At 41.5% G+C, this 22478-nt stretch overlaps 1 protein-coding gene across 3 annotated transcripts in view; it reads right to left on the reverse strand.

Moving 5' to 3' along the window:
• Positions 1 to 22478, reverse strand: part of LOC144049133 (protein RCC2-like) — a 220201-nt gene that overhangs the window by 38026 nt on the left and 159697 nt on the right. The window contains exon 4 of one of the 3 annotated variants that reach the window (XR_013293486.1): positions 14976 to 16090. The exons of the other annotated variants lie outside the window; for them this stretch is intronic. The gene's annotated coding sequence lies outside the window, so the exon portion shown is untranslated. Of the gene's footprint in view, positions 1 to 14975; positions 16091 to 22478 lie in introns of those variants that run through there. 3 annotated transcript variants of the gene reach the window in all.

Below are 22478 nucleotides of genomic sequence, written 5' to 3' on the forward strand. Positions count from 1 at the left end.
GAACTGAAGTCATCTTCTTGTTTAAGAATTTGGATTGAGGATGAAGTAAACGATCATATAAAAACATACAGACGAACAAGACTTTTCACTACAACACAAACTATGTTGATTATTTTTTAACTGGAATTTTTGGTGTCAAATCTAAGGTCACGCACTTTTGAGAGTCTGTGACAGAAGTGTGGATGTACAGTACTTTATTTGGCAGCAGCCAAGGCTAAAGATGATGCAATTGTGAACCTATGACTCCAATAATCTTCAATGAAAACCTTGTTTAGATAGGAACAAAAGGACGGGGCTCTGCACCTTGTTCTAAATGACGGGAAGAAGTCATGGAGATGATGAAGAAGCGGAAATAGAACAGAGATGTGACTTGTTCCCTAACGTGCTTGTGTATGTGTATTGGTAACTAGGCAGAGAAAGACTGATACAGGAAAGAACGATCTAAAAAGTGGGGGATGGGAAGTTAATGGAAGATGAATGGCCTCTAAGATAAATGCACAGAGGCCAGATCGGGCCGACCCCCACTCTATTCTGGCCCACTACCATGACATCAAAACAGAAGGGGAAAACATCTCCTCTTTGTGGAAGAACCTAATTTAATTTGTACCTTCCAAAGAGGGGTAAATATGTTTGAACTGTCTCACTGAGCCCACGGTGGCCCGATCGGGTTCTCACGGGAAACTGCTGCGCGCAGGATATCAAGCCTGCCGCATCACAACTTCACTTTCCAAACTAATCTAATTTCTGGGCCCTTCTTTTCTTTCACTGCCCTCCCTCGCTCCATCTGTTCCGGCGCTGCTTGTCTCGCGAGGCCGTCACTCCCTGCTGTCCATGCTTCGTGTCATTCCGGCTCCCGGTGTTCCCTGGGGATGATCCCCGTGACCTTTTTGCTGTCTTACTGGAATTTGACGTCAAAGGTCTTGTAGCTGAGAATGGAGTTTTGTTTAGTAACAAGAATGACCCTTTGACTTTCCCGCTAGTCAGTGAGTCACTCACACACGCACCCTCTCACTCTCGACACTCCTTCTCATTTGCTCGGCCTCCTTCGCTCCGTTCGGCGGTCTCCTCTTCACCGGATCTTTCTCTGCCCCTCGCTCTCGCCTCTGGTCTCCCTCCCTGGCTATCTCATGTATTATTTCAGTCTAAAGGGGCTCAGGGTGGAAATGAAATATGGCGGCGAAGCCTCAATGGGCATGCTCATATTCTGTGTAATTACCTCGGGCCGAGGACCGGGGCTCGGCTCGGTATCTATAAATCTGTGCCTCTCACTGGCCCCAGCCGCCTTTTGAAACTCTACCCTGCCGACGCTTCGCGGTGAGACTCTGACCCATGACCTTTCACACCGCCAGGGCTGCTGGGAGTGACCTGTGACCTTGCGTTGGGCTCTCTCAGAGGCTGCTCAGTCTGACCCCTCTGAGCCTCGTGACCTGCTAAGTCACAGCTGTGCCTGATCTGTCCTTTGGGGCTGGAGGGGAACACGTCAAACGGGGAGTTTTTTTTTTTGGGGGGGGGGGGGGAGTTGTGAGTGGGTGTTTGTGTGAGTTGATTAGTACGACAGAGTGTGATGACTGACTACGTGTCTTTACCTATCTCTTTACATGTACATACAGTAGGTGGGTTAGCAAAACAACGTATGTTTTACTGCCAGGGTTGCAACATGAAGACAGGGTCAGACAAGCTATCAATCAAGCATACAAAGGTCACGGGCCCCCTAATGCTTGTGTGTCTGTATGCAATGCTAATGTCATCTGTTAAATAAAACTATGTAGGGATGATTTATCACAGAGTATCGATCTTTAAGACACATCCAATCCACAATGAAGTAAAAAGTCTGAAATGTCTGATGTGTATGGAGATTTAATGAGACGCATGAGCACTTGGGTCACTTTGTGTCTGCTGTTATTATTAATGACTGTGTTGTGATCCTGACCTCTAAATGTGCTATCCTGTTTCTTACTGCTCTCGGTTTACATTATCTGATGTTCTTAGGCTACCTCGGTCGTGTCATCTCCACTCAAAGGATGTGTTTACACTAGAACGACCTGGTAATAATTTGTCCGCATTGTTTCACATACAGACGTTTGTCCCAATGAATGGCTTGTCGTCTCCTAACCCAGAGGTTGTGGGTTCGATCCCATGCCGATGCATCCTTGAGCAAGATACTGAACCCCCAGTTGCTCCAGATGCTGCGTCATCAGTAGGTGAATGAGTAGCCGAATGTAAAGTGTTTTGAGGGCTTGGAGGGTGGAAAGGAGCTAAATAAATGGAGCACCATTTACCAATCATTTACATAAACACCTGAGGAATGTCATTTCCATACATTGCCAGTACAATGTAGGCCAACAGTACTATTTATCTTGTACTATGGGCTTATCCAAATGCATTTCTAATTTAATACTAAGGATAAATTTGAATAGAGAATTTGAGGTAGTGGTGTAATGGCCGTTCATATTAAATGGAAACTTGACTGGAAATCTGGAGATACGTTAATTATTTTCAGCCCTCTGTTTCAACATGTTATCCAGGTCCTCTGTTTGCATTTTGGGTCTCTTGGATACCGGATAGTGTTGTCACATTAAAAACCACGGCTAAAAACAAACACATTATTTCTGGTGAAACCAGTCGTTCCTAAACATGAAGTGAGTGAAATGAGTCAACTTATCACATTCGTGTCCAACCATGGAAACTTCTAACTGTTTATGCCCTTCTGTCAATCTTAAGAGGGGAGGAGGCACGTGCTGGACCAAAGAGGAAGATCCACTTTTAACTTTTCCACTTTAGTCCTCTAGTCTCTGAGCAAAGAGTCTTGACCTTTCGTCCTACCGTCCTTTTCCTGCATTCATTCGCTCTCTGTGTATGTGCACTGGGTCCGCTCCCCCTTCGGCCTCCAGATCCCCATGTCGGACCAGAGCGAGGCCTCTGTGACCTGCAGCTGTGTTTACTGTCAACACAGACTAGTGTTAGGACAGCTGGGAGAACAAGAGAAGGCCAGACAGTAGAGCGCATGAACGCACATAGCCGGGGCGGCATATGCTAAACATGCTCATGCATACGAGTTGAATAAACAAAAAACTAAAAAATATCAACATGTGCTCCCAGAATTAATCGGTACAATGATGCAATATTAAGGAGTATAACTGCTTATATATGAATGGCGTCGCGCCACTACCACCTTTTTTGTGTTACTTATTTAAAAGAGGTGTTGAAGGCATCAAAGCTCTGGTGGCACACCTTAGGAAGGTTATGCCCTGCTTCATTACACTCCACTCAGCAGACTAAATGTACGATAACACTTGTATTTATTTGCACAAGTGCCAGTAGGAATGTGAGAACATCAGTTCATTTAGGCTGTCACGATGTTTACATGCACGAAAGCAAGTGTGTCCAAACTGTGGCCCGAGGGCCATTTGCGGCCCACCGTCCATTTTTTAGTGGCCCATGGCCTGTACAGAAGTAAATGTAACTTTTTTTTGTGAGTTTGCGGGGTTTGGGCAGTTAGAAGTGAAGCAATGATGATGACATGTCAAATCGGTAAAATTACCGAATGAACAATACTGAGCTCTCCAGGAAGAACAATAGGGAAAAAAAAAGAGGGAAAAAAAGAAAAAGAAAAAAAGAGGAAAAAAAAGAAAAAGAGAAAAAAAGAAAAAAGAAGTGAAGCTGTCAAAAAAAGTGGAGGAACATGGATAATGGGAACTACCACTGCTGCTAATAATGAAACGTTTTTGGATTTGCAAAGACAAGTCACAGTTGTAATAGTAACACAATTTCTCTACATAACGCTGTATAGGACAAAAATAATTCAGTTTCAGAAACAAAAATGGTTTGACCCACTTCATGCTTAGTGTCAAGTTCTGATTTGTGAACAACTAGTTTGGTCAGCTGACTACAGATCGCTCTTTTCGTTCTGAATGTGTCGATGGGATTCAGGGATTTAAACAGACAGGAAATAATTAAATTAAAGTCAACAACCATCTTCAACTATGAGTCTTGACAATTAATTACAAGACACCCTCTCTCGTATCGTCTTGTCAAAAGTTGACACTCCAGGAGTGACATGGAGAAAAGAAACGCTCCGGAACCAAGTTAGTTTGTGCATGTAAACAGTCACTGATACATCCGGAATTCTCTCATTCTATAGCATCTTGTCTCTTCCTCTATACATCTGACCAAGTGTGGGACAGAGCCCGATTCACACACTCTGCATCCTGCCTTCCATGTCTGGCCACACACAAACTTTGAGTGCAAACCGGGACCTTAATGTGCTTCATGGGAGCCTGCAAGCCCCTTCCATAGTTGTGGTACGGCTCTCCACATGTGTTGTGTCAAGCCTGTGAGAGAGGAAGCTCCACCGGGAGAGGGTGGGTGGGTGTTATTTGGGGGGGGGGGGGGGATTCCCATCTCAAGCATGCCTTATCAACAGATCATAAACAACGTGGCCCGTGGCTGTTGACCGTTCTATTGATGCTGGGAGAAAGATAACATTCCCATTTATATTGTCATTCTACAGATCTATGTGTCTTTTAAAAATGTATTTTTCCCTTACTACATTGTGAAAAAAAAGAATCTCGACCAAGCCACATTCAAAAACATAATCTTATAGAAACCCCAATGTAATTTAGGGAAAATAAATTAATATAATTACTAGGAACATTGGAAGAAGTATCCTTACCACATGTACAATATACTTGCAAAGAAAATTTTATTTAGATAGATCCGACAGCTGTTTTGAAGTAATTTTTGGGTGCGGAATCCAAAACTGAAAACTAGCATAAAACTGAAATAGAGTTTGCAACGGTATATGCTGTTTGAAGATGCTGATAATACCGACCTTTTGGGAGTTGCACACACACTTCTCACCACACTGTCTCAATTGTGACTACACAAACAAGTAGCCACATAGCTGGAGATGAGTCCAATCGCATAATCAACTCTTCTTACTACAGTTTACAGCTAATCAGTGGAATTTTGCTTAACTAGAGTGTAAGCTGTGGAGAAAAAAACTTGGCATGCTTGGAAGGGGGCATTGACTGCAATTTTAGAATCAGCATGCCAATTTTACTCCTCCACGTTGAGAGGAACCAGTTGAGGCGGCTCGGGCATCTGGTTCGGATGCCTCCTGGACGCCTCCCTGGGGAGGTGTTCCGGGCATGTCCTACCGGCGGGAGGTCCCGGGGACGACCCAGGACACGCTGGAGAGACTACGTCTCTCGGCTGGCCTGGGAACGCCTTGGGATCCCGTCGGAGGAGCTGGGTGAAGTGGCTGGGGAGAGGGAAGTCTGGGCTTCCCTGCTAAAGCTGCTGCCCCCGCGACCCGACCTCGGATAAGCGGAATTGAAGACGGACGGACGGACTGATTTTAGGTTTAACCGGCATCAAAATCTAACTCAAAAGATTTTTTTTCTTCCAAATTGTGACCTCAGTGTTATCTGTATGTTAATAAAAGCTTAATATGCTATGATAAGAAATAATGTGATACAAATAGTTAGCTAATCAATTTTTGGGGTCCCTCTATCCATCCAAAAGATAAAAAAAAGATGGTTTGCATGTAGATAAAATGTCTCCCCATCACGCTATTATCTTTTATTAGTTCAACACAAACATATATCATCAATATGAACTTTTCTTTATTTTTGTAACCCCTAGGTGTTATTGTGACCATTTTTTTTACTTTTTGTTGGTTCTGACCAAGCCATTTCAAAATAAAATACTGCCCACGGGTTACTGGATAAAATTGAGTTGTGTAAACAGCTCCATATAAAAACATGAACTCAAGTGAACTTCTCATTGATTTAAAGCCCATGTTTAAGTGGCATCACTTCGGGAAGCCATTCAACTAGCGTGAGCTCGTCAACATTTTAAAAAGGTATTGACACTTCTTCATTGCTATTGACACAACTTATCAGGCGCCAGGGAGACCCAACCTGAGAGGATATTGACATCCTGTTTATCATGCCATTGACATGTCCACACTGTCTCTCATTGTTCACTGCTAAAGAGCCGGCCGGGCATCCATACATGACTGTCCCCATATGCCTCGCCATTACCTGTGACGAAAAGCTCCTGCGTGTCTGTTTCTGCGCATATGCACTATGCAGTCACTTTCGCTATGGTATGGTTTCCATGGAAACTGAGCTTGTATGTGTGTGTGAGGTGAGCGTATGTTATGTGCTGGGAATACTGTAAGGAGTGTGAGTTATTGTTTTTTTTTGTTACAATTTATCTCACACTTGTGCTCTTGTTTCTATCTCATGCTCTCTGGCCCTCCATCACTGAAAGTCAACCAGTGTGTGAAGCAATCAATATCATTAATCAACACAACTCAACAGCACTCAGCTCTGCAGGGAGAGATGAAGAGGCACGGGGGAATGTCAACATGCCGGCCTGGAGTCGTCTTAAGCAATGATACATATCACACATCACATGGATGAGGGCAGAGACAAAGAATAGGAGACGGAGCGGGCCTGGAGAGGCAGACTTGAGCGAGACAGATCACGGCGGGATAGAAGGATGCATTGTGGGAAGCGGTGGAAGGGAGCAAACAAGCGAGCGGCAGAAAAAGAAAAAAAATAACTTGAGCCGGAGAGATATAGGAGTTATTACTCGGTTGTCACCTACAGTATAAAATCCCATATGACATCAGAAGTGGAGTAGTGACGCTCATTTGTCTGACTCACTGTGCGATAGCAGTACAGTCGATATGCGGTGTGCAGTCACTATTACACCATCTACTGGAGATGCAACCACATATACCTTCTCATTAATGCATACTGACCATCATCCATACAGATGACATTCATAGAACTGTATAGAATTTCTAAGAAAATAGCAAATATAGATGGTGATTGTCAGTTAAACAGTCAGCTTTAACGTGTAAAAATAAAAAAAATAAAGATATTTTTATACCAATCTGCTAAACACTCATAATATCACATTAATTGTCTTTTTCAGGGTAAAAAGGATATAAAAAAATTGGCAATTGACTTTACAATGTTGCTAGAAAAGGTCATTAATCGTGTCGTGGGTCACTCAAATGACCTGATTATTTCACATTCAGTGATGATTGGTTGTGTGTCTCTATTGCGCCCTTGTCATGTTTATTTTCAGTCTTGTTTAGTCCGGTCATGTTTAGCTTCTGTTTTCCTTGTGTGTTCCCCTTGTCTTGTCATTTCCTGTTTTAGTTTGAAAATTGACTCCTCTCGTTTCTGGTCACTTGCCCTTCCTCGTGTGGTGTGTGTGTCAACCCTGATTCATGATTGTTTCCCCATTACCCTCATGTGTCATCCAATCAGTGCCCTCAGCCAGGTGTGTCTTGTTATGTCATTAGTGTTGGTGTATTTAGTCGGCTGTCTCCCCCCTGTCTGTGTCGGTTCATTGTTGCTATTGTTGTTGCCATTGTTGCAAGTCTTTCGCCACGTCACGCTGACCTTTTTGCCTTGTCAGGAACCTTGTCATGCTGTTTGTTTTGCCATGTAAAGATTCATGTTTTGTTAGTTCCATTTATTTTGTACTTTGAGGATAGCTTTTTTGATCAGAAATTAAAACCTTCTTTGGACTACACCTCGGCCTCCTTGCTCTGCCTTCCCGCATCTGGGTCCTAAAGCCCCCATCTTCTGACAGCCCTGAGATTGCATTCAGATCTTTCGCATGACCTTAGCTGGGTTAGGCACCAGCTCATGACCCCGAACAGCAACATGTTGCTATAATGATCACACAAGTTAACTTTGATTATTTTGTGACGTCTCGTCCTTGCCTATTCCAATCGTGCAATGCAACCATGTAGAAAACATTAAATACTACATGTAACAGAACACCGACACAGATTATGAAGCCAAGCTGAGTTGTTGTCCTAAAATGCTTGTTGTGTCAGGAAAACATCCTTAACAATCATGTACATGTCACCCAACGCAAAATCATTCACATTTAGGAAATGTGATTTCTTGGCTTTTGGCTTGCTAAAAAAAACACACCAAAAGGATTAACGGATTATCAAGTGTCTTGCCGTAGTAGTAAACCGCCGAAGCACACTCCTTTGACACATCTCACTCCCACTTCTTGACATAACAGCACTTGGCAAAAAGGTAACATAATACCGCAAATTAGAGCGAATGGGGGAGTAGAAAAGAAACAGGGAAGAAGCTAAACTGCAGTAACAAAACATCACAGCCACTTTTGGAAATTCCGTGTTATGGAGGGCAAAAAAAAAAAAGGGCTCGAAGAGTGATAGTAAAATTAAGGACCAGATCTCATGATGTTGTTAAATGCTGATGAAAAAGGTGATGGCAAAGGAAATAGAGGAGGAAATACTTTCCAATCTTTTTTTTTCTTTTTCTGGAGAGCTCAGTATTGTTCATTCGGTAATTTTACCGATTTGACATGTCATCATCATTGCTTTCTTTTTTGTTTGTTTTTTATACTTTCCAATCTGCTTGCCAAAATAAAAAGGATGCCTACATGATGACCCACTAATAACCAACATTTTTTTTTATTGCGTTTTTTGAGCATCCTTATATACAGTAGACAACACACGCACCTGTACAACTCGTCCTCACAGGACTTTATGCACAGTAACAGTATTTGCATTTTTTATTGACTTAATGCAGTGCTTGGTTTTCAAAAGATGACCATGTCTACATTACAACGTTGTTTTGGTTTTAGTTGACCATTGTGTTGTGACAGTGGTGCAAAAAAACCCAAGGAGGAAATTCCAATTTCAACCATTTTACCTTTTGTTCCCAACCTATTTAAGGTGGAGACTTCTGCTACCCCTCCCCATCTCAGGCAGAAAAATGTGGTGTGGCGATGACAGCGCTAGTAGTCCCAGGCTGGATTTGAGGTGGGAGGCTGGTTGTAAGCATGTCAGCGGTGCTTTCGGCAGCGGGGCATGCCGCTCAACGCTGTCATTTAGATCCACTTAACAACTCTGTTGAGTTTTGAAATGTTGATTTTCAAACCTTGAGTAATTGCTTCGTCACACTTCGCTTACTATGTTCCTTGCGTAATTCAGAGTATTTAAGTCAATTGATTTATTCAAAACGTATCATTTGAAAACATTCTTTTTTTTTGTGTGAAGTTGGTAGTGGAGTGGTTCGCTGAAGTTTGGTAGCTGGTGTGGGATCAGTTCACAATTACTGCTTCATGTTGACCTAAATCTAATCACCCAAAATTTGGTCGGTAGTTAAAAAGTTAAATGAAAAGTTAAATGAAAACTTAAGTAAATAATTCTCGATCAGTAAATCATTTATTCAAAAATTGAGAAATATAAAATAAAATAGAAGGTGCAGAGCATTTCCAAAGTCAGCAGCCTCACTTATAAAGTTAACTAAAAATGTAAATAAAAAGTTCCCTAAAGTTTTTTTTTTTTCTTTCTGGAGAGCTCAGTATTGTTCATTCGGTAATTTTACCGATTTGACACGTCATCATCATTGCTCTTTTTTTTTGTTTTTGTATGTGGGTGAGTATGTGTATGTGCGTGCGTGCGTGCGTATTCATTAGTTCACCTAAAACCTTTTAAAAAATACCATACCGTTCACCTAAACCGAACACTTCCAGCCAGAGTCGTGAGGCCGTCAGGAGACCCGAGGAAGGACCAAAGAAAAGAAAGGAGAAAGTTCCCTAAAGTTAACACAAATACATAATATTGGAAGTCAGATATATATCCATCCATTTTCTTAACCGCTTAGTCCTCACAAGGGTTGCTGGAACCTATCCCAGCTGGCTTCGGGCAGTAGGCGGGGGTACACCCTGAACTCGTTACCAGCCAATCCAGGACACACAGAGACGAACAACCACTCACAATCACACCTAGGGACAATTGAGAGTGTTTCAGAGATAGATAGATATAGATATATTCTTGTTTTCTTTATGTTTATATGTTCAATAAAGCCATAAAGCAACTATATAAATATATATATAAATAAAGTGGTCTATCCTTAGTCCAAATAGGTTAAAGTGGTGGTTCCATGAATATTCTAGTTCATTGCAACAAAGTCTTGGGATTTAAAAAATAGGGATGGGCGAGTACAAACAATAATAACAACAAGTACTAGTATTGGGCCAATACCCGGCCTTATCTCAGCGTATCGGTACTACGGCCCTCTTTTAATCGTTTTACAATCAGGAACTAGAAATTAAAAGCCATTAATGAATGTCATTAATTTCATGCAATTTTAGAGAAAAATGCTATATTGGGATATATAAGTCGTGTTATTGGCATGTATTATGTATCAAAAGTACTAGTACTAGTATTGGTATCGGTGACTACTCAAGAGTTACGTACTAATACCGGTATTGGTATGAAAAAAGTGTTAACACACACCCCTATGAAAAATATATGATCTTTAACGTATGTTGATTTTGTTCAGCTTTGGCAGAGGTTTGATTGAGCCCCCCCCCATATTGTTCCGCTCCCTGATGACTCTTTAACCCAGGAGCCAAAAGTTCACAATTGGACGAGACCTGATACACATTCTCAGTGAGAGAGTACAAGCGCTCCCTGACAGATTTAGAGACTTGTTTGTTTATTTCCACTAAAGTGCGCAAGACCAAACGCTTTGCCGCATTAATATGCAGCATCAACGCGGGAAGGGGGGAGGGGGGTGGGGGGAGAGGCGGGGGAGCCATAGAAGAGGGAGAGATGGAAGTACGGAGACAGACCTTCTTGCGCTGCTGCTTTCGCGAGGAGGCAGATTATTTTAAGACTGATTGAGACGCCAACGTCAGACGGATTGGGAGCGTGAAGGCAATCAGCAAAAAGATAAGGTGCTGTTACCTGAAGACGCAGCACTGTGCTGGCTGTTTGGGTAGTCCTCCCTGCACGGTCTGATAACAGCTTACTTTTAATGACCAGTGAAAGCTGGCAGGAGATGGACACTAAACAGATCAACCTCTCCTCCCCTCCGGCTGCGCCTGGTTCTGCTCACCACATATATAACACCCCCCCCCCCACCCCTTTCTCATTCCTTCCATCCATTTCTCTTATAGCATATCTCTCCATCCTACCATCCACCTATCCCTTAAGCAATGCTACAAGCAAGGCTGCCAACATTCTCTCCAGTCAAGTGCCATAACACATGTAAATACATTCAATAAGGCAGAACGCGCCACCGCGATCCGTTCATTCACATGAAAACAATCCTCATATATTTTCCTCAGAGATGCTTCTTTTGCAACCATTAGGCGCACAAAGTCATAAAACAACGCAAGCGCGCATGCTTGAAATGCTCACAAAAGCAGTCTCCTTAAACCTCTTCACGTTAAAAAGGTAGGCACTTATTGCGCTCGCCTCGTCTTGCCAGATTACAATTATACAGGGATTCTCCTGCAGGGTAGAAATGTGTTGCTTTCAGATATAGGAATCCATTTGACTCTAATGTAATTACTGTACAGGAGCTCTCGGTGCCCTCGTCAGCCACAGATTAATGCGGCTCTCGCCCAGGCTGCTCTCACCTTTGGCTTCTTCTCCTCACCTCAAACCGTACCAAACATTCTTACTAATTCTCTTCCACTCACTTTCGCTCCGTCGCCTGCCAAGCTATCCTCCAACGGCATAACTCTAAGCGTCACCTCTCAGCCTGCAGGACGAGTAAGCTGATAGGCTGTCAGGGGTCATCTGCCAGTGAGTGATTGGCTAAATGGTTGAGGCCAAGGCCGGAGTTGAGAAGCCGTTGAAGAACAGCAGTCTGGACTGAGCCCTTTCGTGGACCCCCCGTTAGAGTCAACTTGCTACAGTAAATGAATGAATGAATGGCTTTCAACTTGCATTTTGTCATTTCAATTGATAGCTTAATCAATGGGCTTCAGTGAAAAAAATACTGCACCCAACCATCCTATGGAGAAAAAAAAATCTATAGAAGTTTGTACAAAAGTGACAACGGACAAAGCTAAACGATGAGAATATAATTATAGAAGGTAACGGCACTGACAGACACACTTTGGGATTATACATCTGGCTGTCTGAGGATCCTTTACATCTCTGCCATCTTTTCCACTTTCCCCCTTCCTTCGCCTTATTCTTTCTGTGCCCATAGCCCCCTCGCCCTAACCCTGTCTTTGTAAAACACAGTTCTGACATCAAAGAAGCAGAATTATTAATCCTACCAGAAGTATATGCTCCCAGTGTAGGGATCAAGAACCAGGTCGTGATAGATGGAGGTGGGGGGGGATGAGGAGCATAGTCAGAAAGACAGAAGAAGGAAAATGGATGGGGGTATGTAAATTACAACATTAAGCAGCTAGGAGCGGGGAGCCCCGGTAGTTGACTAATCTCGAAGAATAAAACAGGTCTCACACATAATGGCCTCACAGTTAGCATTATAGCACATATTGCCGCCATGCAAATGTGCGTTAACACGTGAGTTTTAATGGTCCGAGGAGGACACTGTAACACTATAGAAACAATGCAAAGCGCGGTTGTATGAGATAATGAGTCACAAAAACAGACTGGTGGTGGTGACACCTGTGCCGATGCAATCACACATAACATTTAGCCAATGAATAATTCCCCACTGAAATGACTACACCATACTTTGCCAGATTTTCCATATGTGGAGTCAAGGTGTAGGCGTTAATGAGCTGAGGAACACATGGTATAAAGTTGCGTACGGCTCCGTAAGTCACGCCTCGGAGCTTACGTTTAAATCGACAATACTTTGTCGCGCATCTTCAGAGTAAATATCCCTTCGGAATCGAGTTATTACAAATAATGAGCAAACTTCTTAAAAAACGGCAGACAATTGAGACTGGGGTAGATGTAAGACTTCCATTGGCTGAGATGAGTTACACAAGCAGCACTTATGATCCAGAAAACGGCAAATAATAAAAACAAACAGATGCAATTTGGTCGAAACCCAATTATAGCTGTGTTGTTTGGAAATGCAGCAAGATTAGTTCGACCAACAATGTTTACACATCGTGTGGTCAGTGAAGATGCAAAGTATTAAAACCGAAACAGCACAAACTGCCTGCAAGGTAAATATAGTTTGATGAAGTATGTGTTCTGTCTTAAATTGGACGAGCCACCACAGTGTTTTTTTATACATTTGCTAAAAGCATTGTAAGATGGGGATATGTTAGGGAATGCCGCCTGTTTTTGCTTTGAATTTGGTGAGAGTTCATGCAAAAAATGCAACACAATAAATACAGATAGTGTAGAGTTTTCTTCAAGGTTACTTTTGATTGCATTATATGTAAATATGTCCTTATTCGGAAGAACTCTCCAACTTTTTGGTTATCCCATCAACCTTATATCTCAAGAAAAATGTCAAGTTGGAACGTAATACAGTGCTTGATATTTTTGTATAATTTCCTTCAAAATGACAGTGAAGCTGGCACATTGCCACTTTTATTGTAAAATGCTCGGGCTAAATTGCATATAGAGAGTGGATTGTCTATAGAATTTCTCTGTGGTTGGACAAGTCGGATTACAACTTATATTTTTATGGACAACTTTTAAAGCTTTTTTTAAAAGACACTAAGACCAAGAGAAGGGTTAGCCTCAAGCAATGTTAAGATAAGAAAGTGAGAAAGGGACTATGGAGTAGATTGATTAATAGGGGAGTAGACTCACGTTCAAACCTGTAATACTACAACATGTTTTAAAGGTGTATTCAAGGAAAGTAGAAGCCAAACGTCCGTCACTTAAAAAAAAACATCCTCAGTCTCTCCTTTGGTCTCTTTAGGTCTCCCTGATTTGTTGGAATTTAGATGTCTCTGGGGTTGGTGAAAGACTCTGGTTGGTGGCCTGGTGGGTGGTGTCTGGTTGGTGCTGGATTTCACTTTCCTTTCTTTTCTTTGGTCCTTCCTCGGGTCTCCTGACAGCCTCACCACTCTGGCTGGAAGTGTTCGGTTTAGGTGAACGGTATGGGATTTTTTAATAGGTTTTAGGTGAACTAATGAATACACACACACACTCGCACGCACGCACGCACACACATACACATACTCACCCACATACAAAAAATAAATAAAAATAAAAATAAAATAAAAGGCCCTAAAAACGAGAGAGCAATGATGATGACATGTCCAAAAAAATTACCGAATGAACAATACTGAGCTCTCCAGAAAAAAAAAAACATCTTACCAGCGTTCCTGCTCGTCCGGGGTACTATCAAATGTCGGGAACGTGCGAGCTCATCTTCATCTTCATCATCATCATCTGCAGCCGGCCTCACTTTATAGACGGATGTCCTCTAGCAGCTCTCAGCCATTTTCAAAGTATGCAGTGAAATTGGTGAAGCTCCAACGATAAATGGCTGAATCCGAAGCTCAGCGGCTACGTGCTACAAATACTCGAAGTGCAGATGCTCAGCTAGGGACGAGCTCTGGTTGGTGGCCTGGTGGGTGGTGTCTGGCCGGTGCTGGATTTCACTTTCCTTTCTTTTCTTTGGTCCTTCCTCGGGTCTCCTGGCGGCCTCACAACTCTGGCTGGAAGTGTTCGGTTTAGGTGAACGGTATGGGATTTTTTAATAGGTTTTAGGTGAACTAATGAATACACACACACACACACACATACTCACCCACATACAAAAAAAAACAAACAAAAAAAAAAGAGAGAGAGCAATGATGATGACAAGTCAAATCGGTAAAATTACCGAATGAACAATACTGAGCTCTCCAGGAAAAAAAAGAAAAAAAAAAGAAGCTAAGGACGAGCACGCATGATGACGTTACAGCAGATTGATTGACGGGATAGACAACTAATCGTTAAGATGATGAGGTGAAAAGGTGTACTTTTCTGGCTGCACCCTAGAAAGGTTGCAAGCCAATGGTAGAAAACCAAACCACTTCAGCCTAATAATTATCTATTGTTTGTATTACAGCAAATATCGCATGTACTTATTGAGGTTTTGCTTCTGAGCCGTAATGATGACCATGAAGACATAATGGCATGCAACTTTGGTTAGTCTTCAAATTTTTGCCTTATGGAAAAAAGTCGTGGACTTGACCTCATGAGTTCATGCTTTGACAAGGCTGTAAATGCATGGGAATACATCCCCTACCAAGAAATGTGACACAACAGGAAATAGTTTTACAGATTTCTTCCTTCAGGGCTTGAGGGGCAAATAACTGTCACTTTAGTTTAGGCCCACATGCTTTCAGCCCCCAGCGCCCGGTCAACAATTTGTAGAAGGGGGACCTCTCTACTAAATATTGTTTTTAATATAGGACCAAGTGTAATGGAGTGGATAGATATGCACGTTTGGGAGTATAAGGTATCATCATACAAGTTGCTCCAGGTTGAGTTTGTGGGAGTCTAATGCGCCTAAGCTCTTTCGAGCCCTTTTTACTGGTTTTGGCATTTATTAGATTTTATGCTGTGCACTTAATCTTTATTGGGCTTTACACAATGAACTGACCGCGACTGAATAGCAATGTGGGGAAACTAAAGATTGGCCTCTTGCTCTTTCACTAATACCAAATCCCGGTCTTGTTCTTTATTAAAATAATACAGTATAACAAAGGCATGTGAATTAAACAGATACTTTTTTTTAAAGCACACATTCAAGCGATGCATGACTACAATGACATTAATAACATTCTGCCTTAAAACTCCTGCAACTTTACATAATTGTGCTTTTTTTTTTTTGTTCTTTATGTACTTTTTCAAGTAAGTAATGTAAAGTTTAGATATAGATGTGTCTTTTGTTAAGGATTGTTTTATGGTCTTTTTTTTATTTATTTATTTTATAAATATACAGGGTGTCCATAAAGTCTCTTTACCATTTCAAAAATGTATTAAAAATGCAATTGATTAGATATTTTTTTTTAGATTTGTTCTATTGTATTCAGCGTTTATTAAAGTTTTTTTATCACACTGCATTTGTGTGTTTCAGGGATCCTGTTTGTCAAAGGTCAAAGGTCGCCCACTCCTTCCTTTATCTAACACTGTCCCCGTCTCCATAAATTTCTTGTGCCATGCACGAATTGACGGACGTGACGGTGGATTTCTTCCATACTTAGTTCTGTAGTTTCGCTGAGTCTGCCTATCCGATTTTGTTTCAATAAACCATGAGACACGTTGCGCCTTCTCTTGAGGGGTCGCCATTTTGTAGGGGTTCATTCAACATCACCTCTTTGACAAACAGGATCCCTGAAACACACAAATGCAGTGTGATAAAAAAAAACTTTAACAAACACTGAATACAATAGAACAAATCGGAATAAAATATCTAATCAATTGCATTTTTAATACATTTCTTAAATGGTAAAGAGACTTTATGGACACCCTGTATATGGAGTTTTGTGTTCCTGTGCCTCCAATTTGTGATTGTCAAGTATCTCCCTGGTTTTGTCAGTTCTTTTACTTCTATTATCCAATCGTCTCTCTCCATCCACTTGTGTCTTGTCTCGGTGTGTCTCTGACTCTCCAGTCTGTTCGTGTTTGTATTTAGTTTAGCTTTCCAGTCACTCTGTCTCCGGTCATCTTGCCTGTGTTGGTGGTGTGTTGTTCCGTGCTCGTTTTGTAATCCTGCCTTCCCTTACCCTGTTTCTCTGCATTTAGTTCTACCCATTTTTTTTGCTGCCACCCCACCACAATGAGCTCCCTTGACACAACAATAAGGACTTTGTGTTTGTTTATTCGACTGTATTATGGCCCAGACTGAAAAGAAATAACGTTGAACAAAAAGTTATAATTCCAAGATTTTCAGTTTCATTTTTTTACCAAATGAATGACACACAATCACTACACAATCAGTTAATTTCTCTTTATAGACACCTGCTAATATTAATTTGCTCAGTTGTATGATTACGCAAGATTACAAAACAACTCACTGCATTGTTTTTAAGGGAATTGTTCTTTGTGTGTGTTAATGGAGAAGCATACTGACAAAATGCACTTCTTCTAACAATGCAGGGTTCGTGGAATTGTGCAGGGTAAAGTGTGCTCACTTAAGTTAGCCAGATTTTAGACATCAAGTATACTTGACAGTGCAAATTGTGTATTCATGGCATTTGCAAGGTGCTGCAAATAACTTCAACTTAAAAAGAACCATTATATGTATTTTCCACAAGAGTCTCCAAACTTGTGAATTTAATCTCATTTAATGAAATGATGAAAGAACATTCAAGGTTAGTCCAATAAAAATTGATAGCACGCGATGAAGTATGCTCAATTAACAAAGGCTTCTGAAGAGGTATTCATAAATGCAGCCACCATTTTATTTGTATTTTTTTTTGTATGTTTGGCATTTATAATTCACCTTGTGCGTAAATATATGAAATGCATTAACACGAGAGAGCAAAGCGAAAAACTGAACATTGAGAATGAGATACAGGCGGAAGCCTGTAAAGCCTGGTGACCGAGGTCAACGCTCTCAGATACACATCACTAAGAGGAGCTATAAAAGTTCAAGAGGAGGTGTCTTTGTCAGCCCAGAGAAAATAAACCCGAGCTTTACTATACAAGGACATCAGCGCCGAACACACGGGGGCCGCGGCTGTGCAACAACAACAAGAAACAAGGACAAAATCTACATCAATCATTCAAGCGCATATGCAGTACATCTTCCATGGAGCAACACAATTTGTCCATGAAGGTTTCATCCGCACACATTTCGAAGCACATGCTCACATAATCACTTCCACTTTCTCAGCCTCTCTCAACGCCGACCGGAGAGAGGATGTTTGTAGTGGGATTTCACACCATGACGTATCCAGATCCAACATGTTCCAGAGAGCTGAACCATAATGAGAGGTTAACCAGAAATGACTTCTCTTTGCTCTCCGGGGGAATTAGATTAAATCGTTTCACACCACACACACACACACCTTTAGACACAAGTCCAAATATTTTACATAGGCACTTTGAAGCACCTGACCACATCCTTGGAAGAAACCTCAGGGACTGCTCGCGGTCTTCCCGTGCAGCCGGCATAAATAAGCAACAACACAGGGCTGTTCATCATGGCTTATTGGTGTATGTACATGCTGAAGGTTTGCTGGAACATGATTGGTTAGTGCATTCATCAATCTGATAGTGATCAGTCCCATATAGGGGAGATAAATCATTAGCTCTGCTGGGGCAAATGCATGGCATGCCAGATAGTGATTATTGATGGGTTAATCCCAACACCATGGCTTTGCATTCAGGCAATGGCCTTAGGGTCTATCATGCAAAATGTTATTATCGCCTTTGTATTAAGACTTTTTAGCATACTCGTGTTTCAGCAGGGAAAAAATCAACTCCAGTGTGCAATTTAATCATGTTAATTATATCCTAGCACTGACCTGAGATGCTGCAATTTTTAAAAGAGATTTCAACATCCTAACACATGTCCCGCATTATATTTTGACAGTGTTGCATCCAAAATGCGATCACAGTCCCCTGGGTTTTATCATTGAAACGCTTCTGTGTGTAGCAACCATTCACCTCGCTCACCCCCCCCCCCCCTCTCGTCGTCGAAGTGATGTTTTGCAGAAGTGCTTTTAAAAGCCCCAGAGGGTAAATAGTGCTTGAAAAGTAAACAGAAATGAGCTGACCTTGCCAGAGTTTTTGGCTCTTGACAGGAGAACTGCTTTAAGACTTCAAGCAGCAAGGGTCACATCTATAAACACATTCATTCCAATGCCAGCAATTCTTAGACAAAGAGAGAAAGCAAACAAATTCCTGGCAGAGGAAAATAATGAAAACTCCGGAGAGAATGGTAAAGAATAAAAATGAACAGAGACAGTGGGAAATGGTACAGTTTTTCTTTTTTCGTGCCAACTTGTGCAATGACAGGAAAAAACATGAAGATGAATTAATATATTAACATTAATATATTTGGAGAAAATAGGTTGAAAATATATGTTTTTGGTTCAGTACAAAGGTCCAAGGTCATTGTTGTAAGGTTCTGAGAAGCCAGGCTAATGCAACAAAAAACTGATTTGTTATTTTAAAAAAAAAGTTTAAAAATAATCATTTTTTACAACACGAAATGAGAGATGCTACTACATTTGTAAGACAGGCAGGCGGGCGGGCGGGGGAGTGACACGTCCAAAAGCGACTGAACTGAATGATGAGAACTAAAACAAAAAGACACAGGCACCTATTGTATGTAACCAAAAATTATCCTCTGCTAATTTACAGTAAGGGAAAATCGTCCCAGAGGTTGGGAAATCCAATTGTAACTCTGTTTCAACTGTTCAAGATCACCATCCAGCGGACCAATCCCTCATTTCCCCTTGTTCAAAATCCGATGCCCAAGCCCTTTTGAAATCAGCCTGAATTCAGTCAGCCCAACTTTCGAATTACGATGGAAAGTGGCTTAATTCACAAAGTGTGCGTGAAGATTGAGTGAGACATAAGAAGTCATCACAGGCCACTTAAAAAATAAAGAGCCAGAATGGGTGCAAAGCTTATTCGAAAATCCGGCGGTGTTGACGCACCCTCTGTTTCAGATTGCCAAATGCAATGCAAATTGACACTGTATTGACCTTTTTGTGTGGAAATTTTGTGTAAACGCGACAGCACAATAAAAGGCTTACTTGTGCAGGGATGTTGCAAAACCTCGAGGTGAAAGAGCCGTTGAACACACGTAACGTTTCCTATAGCAGGGATGTGATTTGACCAAAGTGAAATTATCTGAAAATTTAGCCGGAGGTCTGGGGGCACCCAGCTAGGTCGAGGGCAGTGCTCTGGTGGGGGGACAAGGGGGAGCTCATGGGTTTTCCGTGTTTTTAAGTACTTTCAATGCACTCACATGACAAAGAAATAGACAAAACAACAGCATAAATTTTCAATGTATATTGAACTATCCCATATAAAATGGCAGTTTTAGTCAACTCAAAATCAGTCACATTCAAAAACATTGGACTGCCTTTGCTTTTAAAAACTATCACTGAGAATATCATCATATCTAACTAATGTGATTACTAAGTTAACACATAAATAATGTTCAAGAGTTCAAATTTCATGAACAAATAATTGTATCATGACCAAATGAAAAGTAACTCATATTAGAGCATACCACAAATGTCTTTGTTATAGCAGAAGATGTTATCTGTCGGAGTCATGTGCATACACAATGAACTACTAAAAAAAATAAATAATAAAAATCGGATTTTTTTTTTTGGGGGGGGGAGATAAAAAAAGCGGAATTCCGCGAATTAGCGGAAAAATCACATCCCTGCTATAGTTCTCTGTTCCAAACCACTGTACATGTTTGTAAACTTGAGAGCCAAAATGTTTCAAATCAACCATTGTTCTCTTCTTGTAGTCACCTAGACCTTGAACTTGATTTAACTTGAAAAGAAACATCTAGAACATGAGCGGCTAAATTGGTCCGTACCTCAATCCCATAATGACCAACGTAATGCCTACAGCGGCGGAAATGAACCAGAACTATAAATCCAAAGAACCAAACAATACTTGTCATATTTGTGGGCACAGGCAACACTGGTAATGCGATGAGTTGAGTAAAACAATGGTTCTCGAATGATTCTGTTACAGACAAATGGAAGTAGGCCACATCCTGAAATACAAAGTAGTAGAGGAATGTTCTCAGACATTGCATAAACATATACAAGCTAACTTCCCGGTGGTCTTGAGGACACTCTTCAAGCAGACATCCAAGAGGCACTTGGGTCTTTAGGTTGTGGTCTGACTCTGAGCAAGTGGGACCTCGAACTTCAGCCCGTCAAGATGTTGTCCTCTAAACTTCTTGCGAGCTCTTCCCCTCTCCCTTACTCATACAAAAAGCTGATGGGTTCAGCCGGGGATGGCAACAGCTCCCGCGGCTGTGTTTATTCAGCTTTAAGAGAAGGCAGTTTAGCAGGTGCATGCCGCTGTAAGTACAACCGCAATCCACCGCTAAGAGGATTAAAAGCTAGGATGATATCTTTCTAGTAAATAACGTTTCACTGGGAAGAAAATACAGCAATAATGGAGCTCTTCTCATTCCCTCAGCTTCATCCTCTTTGCATTGCAAGACAAAAAGTAAGTGAGAAGGAGGGAGAGAATGAGTTTATATGAACTGGAGGGGGGGAAAAAAACACAGGTGTTAAGCCTCTCCAAACTAGCCTGAGTAATGGGGTTCTGTTTGGAGGGTGTGGAGCCGGCGGATAAACACCATGCTGGTCGATATATTTGCCTCCTCCTACTCTATAATCCCAACAGCGTTACCAAAAGAGTATGCATTATAAGCATCAGACGCGTCTCAAACGTATACTAACTTCTCACATGCAACTCCATTCAGGGACGAGCTAAGCTTCTGTGCTCTATCGCTTTCCAAACTGGCAGGGATACTCATAGCTAAGTGGAGATGAATCATTGAGGGCTTCATTTCCATCATTTGAATGGGCCCAAGAATCACAGTAAGGGGATGCCAAGGCAAGAAAATTCCATATATTTATTCCCTATCCGCCACTTGGTGTTGAGTAGTTGCACAGTAACAGCAAGATGATATTGGACTTTAAAATCCACACTTTAAAATCCATGCACAACTGTCCCTTCCTTCTTACTCATATCTTATTTCCTGTATTATTTTACATAGTAATAGTCTATAAGCTATGTATGACAAAACGGCTTTTTAAGGTTGATTTTTCTTTTGATGTGTGTGTGAGGGGTATGATACACGGATGTGTGATATTCATAGTAATTTATTTAATCATAATGTATGGTAAATGTACGAGGACTGTTTGTGGAATTTGTGTCATCAGTGGATTTTTTAAAAATAGTCTATAGCAGTATTGCAATCCTACTTTTTTTTGTCCTTCTATTAAAGGATCTTTGTGCGGTTTCTCACTTTTCTACTCGCGACTGCCACCTCTGACCCAAAGCGTAACTGCAACATCTGTGTCAGGTCCCGTTCGCGTGCGAGTACGTGCACAATCTTAAAGTGACAGCCACAGTTGACAAACGAAGACATGGCATCAAATGTGGTACGAAACCCCCCCCCCCCCCCCCTCCCCCCCAAATAAACTGTGAAGTCTGAGGGTCCCATAAAAGGAAGATATAAACTGATAGGTGCAGTCAGAGTAAAACGGTCAGGGCTCTTCGTACTCATCTGGAAATTGGTGGAGCATGCATGATGTCGAAAAAGCTTTAACATGACCTTTTTAAACTGCACAATACAGACGCTCCCCAACTTACGAACGAGTTACGTTCCGAGCGATCGTTCGTAAGGTGAATTTGTTCGTAAGATGCTTCAGTGCTATATTTTGTATTATAATTTATGTTTAAAGAGAATACGTACAGTACTGTACTACGTATGTTAGAGAGAGAGAGCGAGAGACACACACAGTATGTACATGTACGTAATAAGATAAATAAAATGAAGTTTAACTTACTTTTGGAAGATGTACTCGATGCTTAAGGATTTGATGGAGGAGGAGGAAGAGGAGGATTTTATATCATGAGAGGTTCTTCGTCGTCGCTGGAATGGGCTTCAAAAGTTACTTCCTCCTCCGTAACTTCAATGTAGGAAGAAGTTGAGGGTCGCGGAGAAGAAGATGAGGGTTGATGAGTATCTTCCTTGGAGGATTTACTAGAAACTGGC

This window comes from Vanacampus margaritifer, chromosome 3, assembly GCF_051991255.1.
Source record: "Vanacampus margaritifer isolate UIUO_Vmar chromosome 3, RoL_Vmar_1.0, whole genome shotgun sequence".
In the NCBI taxonomy this organism is placed as follows: domain Eukaryota; kingdom Metazoa; phylum Chordata; class Actinopteri; order Syngnathiformes; family Syngnathidae; genus Vanacampus; species Vanacampus margaritifer.